Raw genomic sequence first — 9,512 nt, 5'->3', positions numbered from 1 at the left:
TCATGACTTTTCCTTATGCTTTTCTTTTTTATTTTCATTCCAAATAATTACTCTTCATAATCATACCAATAATTCACAATGAATCAACAACCATCGTGTCCTCACAAAAATTCAAACAATCACAAAAATTCAAACAATTACACATACAAATTATATAAAAATTTGTAAAACACCTCATTAAAAATGTTGTTTAACACCTAAATTCCTCTAGTAATCGATTACTACTGACATGTAATCGATTACCAGGGACAACTTGCCCATTACCCACACTGGTAATAGATTACCAGGGCTGTTACTATATAAAATCTAGCTGGTAATCGATTACAAGGGTCTGTAATCGATTACCAGGCTCATTTTTCCCTAGAAAACTGAAGTTGTGCAGGGGGGCACGATTTTACCACGTTGTAATTGATTACAGCTTCATGTAATCGATTACCAGGCCAAGAAGTCGTTTTTGGGATGCATGACTTCACCACTGTTCATGTGAACAGTGTGAAGTCGTGCAAGGGGACACGACTTCTTCTTACGAAGTCGTTCTGCCCCCAAACGACTTTCCCATTTTTGTAATTTTTTTTTTGCCTATTTCGATAATTAACTGGTCAAATTTGCCTATATCCATAAAAAACCCACAAGACTTCTTCCTTAGAATTTGCCAGATCACAGCAAAGATATCCACGCACGGATGCCAGTCAAAAAAGGGTAGTAAAGGGCTATGTCTAGGTAATCAAAAGCCAACGCTCTATATGACAGAGACACACTACTAACAAGGTGCTATGACCTTGGCTATTTTGGAGAATAACTGCTAACATAGCAGTAGTAGACATGGTAGTCTCTCATTTCTCATACCATACAGTATTTTCTTTAACGCATAAATTATTATAAGTTTAAAGTTTTAAATTAACTTTCAGGTTATTATGATGTGGTGCAAGATCAGGGAGAACACCACGGGCAGTCAGTCGTTTTACTCGTATATGTTGGAAATAAAAAATATTATGATATTCATATAATAAACTATATAAAATGAAAGACCTGTACACTAATTATTTTAAAATTTTAAATTAATATATATATATATATATATATATATATATATATAATATTTCCCAAATAATAATGTCTTTTTAACATAACCCTAATTCGTACAAACATGATTAGAAAAGTATAGATGAAACATAAAAAAAAGGGGGAAAAAAAGCATACATCAGACATGCTCCATATTTAAAATAAAAAGCATTGCCATGCATCCTAAAGTTATGTGCACACCTAGCTTCACAACATATAACACACAAATTTTAAATACTGTTACTTTTTTTTATGATATATATATATATATATATATATATATATATATATATATATATATATATATTCATATCTAAATAATGAATTTATATGACTTAGAATAACATGGGAAATTTGCATTAGCGTATTTTTTTTTAAAATTAATATAATAGGAAAACACTTCAAAAAGCCTTACTGATGTAAACTATATAGATTGTAAAGTTAATACGTACTATGATTATAAATGATGAAATGTTGTTAACTTTTTTTAAGTAGTTATTTCAAAAATTCATATTGAGGATTTGGCTATACTGTAAATTATATTGAAGTGAATAATATACATTTCTAAGTATATATTATACAACATATAGAGATTATATATGTCTCAATTTTGAATTTTTTTATTATAAAATAATTGACGTTTCCAGAATTTTAAAATGTAGTTAATGTTTTCTCTCTTTATAATATATCTTTATTTCATATATGAGTGGTGTAGGCACAAAGAATCAATACATCATCACATAAGAATGATCTAGTCGAAACATAAAATATATTACTTTTATTACATATTTTCAATTCATGTGTATTAATTTTAGACATCTAAAAATATGGAAAGGAGGTCAGAATATTATCATCATTATTTAGAATTTAAAAAAAATGTATGCATGGAAATGAAATACTAATTAATCCAGAATTAGTAGTAGAAAAGCCTAATGGCTTTGAATAAAAATGGCATTAATTATGAAAATGTGGTAGTAATCTGTGAGTATGAGGGTGATGTTAATTAAATAAATGGAGGAAAGGGAAAAGGACTGGTAGAGACTGTAATTACATGTTTTTTATGAAGTGTTACAGGGCACAAATAAGGTATAAAATAGATAACGACGTAAATACTTTAAATGTATCATGTGACTAGCAGTATCTATAAGAAGAAAAAAGGGTTGGAGATAGCATTAATTTGATAACTAATAATGAGTGATTTTCGTAATGAACAGTATGAAGGGTTTCCAGTATATGGTATATATGCAGCTGGCAGGTAGCAGATGCAGAAGAAGGAAAAAATGGAAAAGAGAAAAAAGAGATAGTTAATTTATGTTTGGTTCAGATGCTTTTTTTCTTCTTCCTGATGCATGATGTTTCAACTAATGCCCTTCAAAGAAACTATTTTCCAGTCTGAATATATTCAACCAAATCATTATTTATTTTTTTGTTCTACGTGAATTTCGTCTTCACGTATTAGATTTTGTTAACTAATTACTTTAAAAAAATTCAATTGCATTTTATTGCAAAATTAATCAGAATTATGGACATATGGAGATTTTAAATCTCTTTAAATGAGAGATGTACTTAATTTTGCGCATTGTTAAGGGTTTCCATCAGTAACCTAGGTTTGAATTATTATAACACTAGCTCTTAGTAACAAGTGGTTTAAATGGAACTCTTTACTTTAGTATCTAAATTATTCCATCTCTTCCTAATCAACCTATTAAAGTTTCATCACTTTTTAGGCTGCTGATCCAAGTTATTGTCAGTTCAATGAATATTTCATCACTTTTTGACCAAGATAATTAATTAATTTGTTCTAAATCATTTTCAAGCTGAAATTGGCAACGATGGAAAATTTAGTTAGTACCCTTGTTGATCTGATTTGCTTCAAAGACGAATCTAGCTGCCTTTCAAGTGATTCAAGCTCATTGCTGCTTAAAGGGCCAAGATCTTCTCCCATAAGGTTCCTGATGAGTTGAAGTCAGATATATATATGTAGGATGTACTAGATAATATAATAAAGCATGTTTGTTTACCTTTGAAAACGTTGTAGAGCTTCATACCGTGCTTTCAGCTTCAAATATTCTTGTTGACTGCTTAACTCCTATAGTAATGGAAGCAAAATCATAGCAGTTACCTAATTAAGGGAAGATATACGAAGTCATACATAATGATTCATGAATCTATAGATCTGTTTGGGGGTACGTTGACAACTATGCCCTAAGTAGTTCATTGGAGAAGGAAGTAAATGAAACCAATTAACCTGTTTGGAACGCGCACCACCATCATCAAAGCATGAAGGACCGATTCTTCCACACACAGTGAGGAAATTACTCAAAAAATTAATACATATACAAAAGTTCAATTACATCTCAGTGGTCATTATGTTGATGGAACTACACTCACCTAAAAGTTTACTTTTAATTTTTATGTTTCGCAAATTAACAGAACAAATTCATGTAAACAACTGGTGTTTCCTGAAAACAACTGAAATGCCGATCAAATTCAGTTTTTTCTCACAATATGTTGCCTCTCCAAATGAAATTGTTTGGTAACTAGGTAGTGGATAAACCAAAACCACGACAACTTGGAAATAACCAAGAATGTTTTATATGCACAGTTGCTCAATTAAATAGGGTGTATAGGATAATCACCAATACCAAGGCTTCCTTTGTTGACGCATTGGCCTCGGGCGCTCCATAGTTACATTTCTGATACCTCTCTAGCGTTTTCAGCATGCTGCATGTTCACACCAAATCGTCAAATAGTGATTAAACATTCAGAAAATTATTCTATTTCCACAACTACACAGAACATGTAGACACACTAAGAAGTACTTATGCATCCGAAAAATGTATATATAGCCCTTCATGTGCATCTTCTTTCGATCTTCAAACACCGCTGTTGTTTTTAGAGCCGAAAAGCAGCTTTGGGAGATGCAAATTTTTAATGAGAAGTCAATATATAATTTAGAAAGAAAATCTTGGTTTGTCAAACAAGCCAGGCATATTGAAACAGATATAACTGATTGAAAAGTCATATCAAACAGTTCATGCTTATTATAATGGAGGAGATTGTGTAGACGAATTATTGACCAAAGAAACAAAGTGGTGAGCAAATTGTGGCAGAGAATTCGTACCATTAAAAAACTTGATGAGTAAATAAATAAATAAATAAATAATATAAAGATATGCTTAGGCAAATAAAAAAGTAGTTTCAAATGATACATGAGAAGGAAAGAAATGGTGGAAACAAAGAACTAATTGCAGGAATAAAATGAACCCTAGGTAGGGCCAAAGATGTAAATTAGAGAGTGCCTTGCCTTGGTTAAAAGAGAATGAAAAAGTGGACATGATTTAGGTTTTTCGAGTGAATGTTAAAACACTGAAGGCAAAATTAGCAGACACTAGTTAATATTGTTATTATATTATATAAATAATATAAATATTACTTAACAGAAAAAATAATTAATGATGTGGTTCTTTTCCGAACACTTAATCGCATAGAAACAGAAGCCTGAGAAAAAGCTTTCCAGTAAAAGATTTTGAACCAGATCTACGAAGAACTTAAACAAATGAAGCAAAAAAAATAAATTTCCGATCACTGGGTTGAGAAGCGAAAGAGGGTAAGAAAGAGAAAGGTGAAGGGGCTTGAGGAAAACCAAAAATTAAAGAACAAGGAAGAGATAGAACAGTAAATACAACAGTGATAACTCTTTGCGTTTCCAGTTGCAGATCTGACATCAACATAGCCTCCGAAACACTGAAGATGCTAAAAACGCCGAGACATTCACAGAAACGGAAAAGCTCAAAACAGTGAAAGAAGAAAATAAAGTTTTGGTAAAAGTAGAATTGAGAAGGTGGCAAAGGGTAGCTGGTGTTCTTGAATCACTGGAAACAGCTAAAATGAAAGGAAGAGGTACCTTGAAGTGCTGCAAAACTCGTACAACTTTCCTCTGGTGGAGAAGATGATGAGAGCAAGCTCGGCATCATAAAGAACGGAAAGCTCATAAGCTTTGTTTCTTCAAAAGCCCGTTTCTTGGTTTTGCAAAGGTGACTTGCCTGTTGATCTTGTTCTCAATATTCTCTTCAACTCCACTCTTCCCCTTCCCATCTCTCTGTGTCTCTTGTTAAAATAAAACCTCACGCACACACTCAAATATGCACCACCAGATGACTCTCTGTGTATGAATTACCCCATTCTAGATATCCATCTCTTGAGGCATTGTGAAGTTTTCCGTTCTGTGAGGTCCACAATTACCTTAATTTCATACTTAATGACATTTATTGAGATAAAGTGGTTTTTCTAATTTTACATGGTTACGAAATTGACAGGGCACTATCCCTTAAATGGTCTTACTTTGCCCATGTGAAGGCATTGTCTAGCATTTCCAAGGATCCCCCAACAAACCGCTTTGGTGGTGTTAGGTCTTGAGCTATCCACAACCCCACGGAAATTCTGATACCATTTAAGCCATTTTCTGTATGTGCATGCCCCGCATAGCTTTATCATTCATAAATTAAAATTTGATCTAAACTTCTCTTTCAAGCTGATGTTTACGTGCATGATTTTGAGAGCTTTGTCTGGATCATGATTGCCCCTTGAAACCAAGAGAAAGATTGTCATTCGATATCACTACAGTGCCACGTGTCGAAAGATGAAGTGGGAAAGGCTTCATTTTCTGCTGACTTTTTCGTGCTCAGGCAATCATCTGAACTAGCGTTAAAGATCCTCAACCTCGTAGTTGTAGGGTAGTTCGTATATTACATCATAAATTTACCCAACTACCCCTATTCCTCCATAGATCTACTACGCTTTTCTCAATTCAAATTAACTTCCTTCCTTTTATTAATAAATAAATTAAAACTGTAATTATATGTCTTTTTATGATTTCTACTATTTTATAAAGACTCAGCAATTTAATTAAATTTTAATTAGTAATCAAAATAATTTAAAACCGCACTACAAAGATAATTTATTTTTTTACAAGAAAAACCTCCCTTGTATATATATATTTTTTTTAATATTAGTTACTCTTACAACTACTGTAAAAGTATTATTATAAAAGGACAATGCTAAGTTAAAAACTAAACAAAGAATCTTAGTAAAAGATCGCAATTTTTAATTACTGCGTGTTAAGTATGTTTAGGTCAAAGTTATTTGAGAGTGTATGTTTCCTTTTTACTGATAATAAAAATTGGGAATCCTCTGGTTCTAAATTTATGATAATTCACAAACTTAAACAAAAATTTATAATAATAATAAAAAGTGATAACCAAAAATGGAAAAGAAAAGATATTTCTACGGAAGACATTTAATGGACATTAAATATGTTTGATTAAAGTTCAAACCATCTCAAAATAAAAACTATAGAAGGTATGGTATTTATTTAACTCATCAGTTAGTCTTTTTGTTTAATTAACTAAAGATTTTATACATTTATTTTAACTCTTCATAAGTTCATCGATAATAGTAGGTTATACTTAGTAAAAATACTTGAGAAAAAATGAATAGAAAATTATATATTAAAAAATTGCAACATACTTTTGGAAATAAAAAAACAATTAAATTGAAATATATTAATTGTGATTTAAAATTAAAAAGTGTAATGTGAAAATAAGAAGAAAGCAATATGAGTGATTATTTATCAATGGCAGAGATAGTGATGTATCATGTGACAAGCAGTATCTATAAGAAGAAAAAAATGGAAAAAAGAAAAAAGGGAAAGTTAATTTATGTTTGGTTGAGATGCTTTTTTTTCTTCTTCCTGATGCATGATGTGTGAAGTACAAATGGGTATAATGGTCCCCTCACATACGGCTCTCATCTTCACTGCTTTCCTTCTCAAAGCCCAAAACTGCATGCTGCTAGTGTTAGGGTTAGCGTCACAATATTTAATTTGCATCACTAGGGACCTCTTTTAATTTCTTTTCATTTTAATATTTAATAATTGGAGAGGTTAAAAAATTTGTCAAGGCGAGTCCAAAATAAAAATTTGAAATTTTATTTATTTATTTATTTTAATTATGTCATACAAGTTATTATTACAATAGAAAATATATTTGATATATAAAAATGTGAGTGCAAAAATAAATTTGGAAAAATTCCCTAGAAATAAGAAAATTTTAGTGAAGTATTTGCATAGAGATGTGTGGGGGCACATGCATCAATTTCCAGAAGTTTCTGCTATATATGGTGGCAGTAATTAATTATTAGAATATTTAGTTCCATAGCATTTAAATTCTGCCATAATAATGTGTAGCAATGAGATTTTGACCATAACCTGAATTGAATTTGGCAAATTTTATTTTAAGGTAATGAAATGCTTTCTTGTATGAGAATTAGTAACATTTTAATGACATACAAACTTGTCATAACATTTCCATCTCAGAATCTATTGAATATGTCACTTAAATCATCATGAATTTGTTGTAAGTAAATAAACCAAAAGAAGCTCTCTTTGCGTAATTTTATGCACTTTAAATGAGAATATATATAAAAAATCGATGCAGGACTTTTAATGCTTTATTTTTCTCTATAAAGTTGAAAAAAAAATGATTTTTAAGTAATTTTGTATTGACTAAATAATTTAGATCCACGACTTTCGTAATTTACTTTACTCGTAAGAACCACTTATTTTTTCTCCTTCCCCCATAAGTAGTGTTTGGACCACATCAATAATTGTTTATCTTCATTAAGAAAAAAACAGAGTCATTTATCTTAACCTTTCAACAATCCCACCTTTCCAACAAAAGTGTAAAAAGTAAGAGAGATGAAAAAACGAAAAACCCTAAAAAAAGAAGAATCATTTTTTCAATGGGCTAAGCCAAAAAAGATGTTGCAATATGACTCTACCACAAAAGAATTGATAATATAATAAAAGATCAATAATATAATAAATAACAATTATATAAAAAAACAAAAATTAAGGTACTTGAAATTAAATATTTGTAAGTATTTTAATAGCAATTCGTAACAGATAACATGAGTGGGCCGACGATTTGTTTTAAGATAGATTTTAAAACATAAGCATGGAGCTCCACTTCTAAACTTTTGCTTAAATGGAAAAGAAAACAAAAGAAGAGACTATGCTAAGTAGCCTTTGCAGTTTGAATAGTTAACCAAGTTATGTAACGTTTGAATAATAGGTATGACCGTGTGAGTCCCGTTTGCCTTCGGATGAGAAAATGAAAATTTAGAAAAGTGGAGAAGTTCCAGTAGAAAGGAAGTTCCTCTCTAGAGGTTCAAAAGTCATCCATAATTAAATGTTGCTTAAGTTATGCATTTAAAACATTTCATACCTATTAATATATGAATTAAACAAATTTATTCTCTACTAAACACATTAAATTATCTTCAAAACATAACACTAAATCATTAAATTGATTTTTTCTACGATTTTTCTGAAAAAAGATAAATTACATTGCTTTATGATTTTTGCATAACGAAATTCAGAAGTCTCGTTACCTAGCTGTAAAGTTCATCACCTTCTCTTCTTTTATTCATTCATTCATTGTAAAATGAAGGCAGAGGTGAAGAGAGAAGAAAGGAAGAAAACCATCACGGTTGTGAGAGAGAAAAACAGAGAGAGTCTATGCTGTGTGAAATTGAGAGTTTTGTATTGACAGATCTATTGATAGATGTTGTTCAGAGAGGGAGAGAAACATTGTTTTGAGTTTGTGCACTGAACCATAGCCATGCACGAGAAAGCCATTGCCGACGATGCCGAGTTCAAAAGCAACCAAACGCATCCAACCATTAGTCTTCCCCTTCTCCCAAATCTGAATGGCCGGCCACCCCGATGAATATTATATTCACCATGATCCCAAGTTTTTTGGATGAGATAAGTGACACTCAAATATCTCTTTCTACACCAGACTCTAACATCTTTAACATAATACAGTACCAAAAGTTTACACTTAATTGATCCGAATACAAGTATATACTTTCAATAATATGCATGGTTCACTAACCAAACAACTTATAACACAATTTCAATACATTTTCATAATACAAAATTATCCAACCAAGCTCAAACCAAAAAAAAAAAAAAACTAACTAGTACTTTATCTCCCTTAACCAATACCAAAAATATAAAAATTGAAGTGAAGTACTTAATCCACTATTACTGGTGAAAACACCAACAGATATCATTTACGTGTAACTAAACTTCACATTTTATTTTACATTCAAACTAAAGTAAAATTTTTACATAATAATGACACAAGTGAATACTCAATAACTTGATACAATCACGGTCTCCTTTTTAATTTATAAACACCACTTTGTATTCAACCTAAGTCATAGCTACTGATTGTACCACTAAAGTCGTGAAGATAACTAATTAAATAGAAACATGAGAAGCCTGCATTCTTGTTTTAAGCTCTCTTAAAATAGAATCCCACCAAAACTGAAACTTGTTCATTCTTAACATGCACACCCTCACTCAAAAATTCACTTTAAAG

At 30.9% G+C, this 9,512-nt stretch overlaps 1 pseudogene; it reads right to left on the bottom strand.

The window, feature by feature from the left end:
• Positions 1 to 1,679: 1,679 nt before the first annotated feature.
• Positions 1,680 to 5,488, bottom strand: LOC106778265 (annotated as a pseudogene).
• Positions 5,489 to 9,512: the final 4,024 nt, after the last annotated feature.

The sequence above is a fragment of the Vigna radiata genome, unplaced genomic scaffold (genome assembly GCF_000741045.1).
Source record: "Vigna radiata var. radiata cultivar VC1973A unplaced genomic scaffold, Vradiata_ver6 scaffold_246, whole genome shotgun sequence".
Lineage (NCBI taxonomy): Eukaryota > Viridiplantae > Streptophyta > Magnoliopsida > Fabales > Fabaceae > Vigna > Vigna radiata.
Note: the sequence above shows the minus strand (reverse complement) of the source record. Positions and strands in the feature narration are given on the sequence as shown.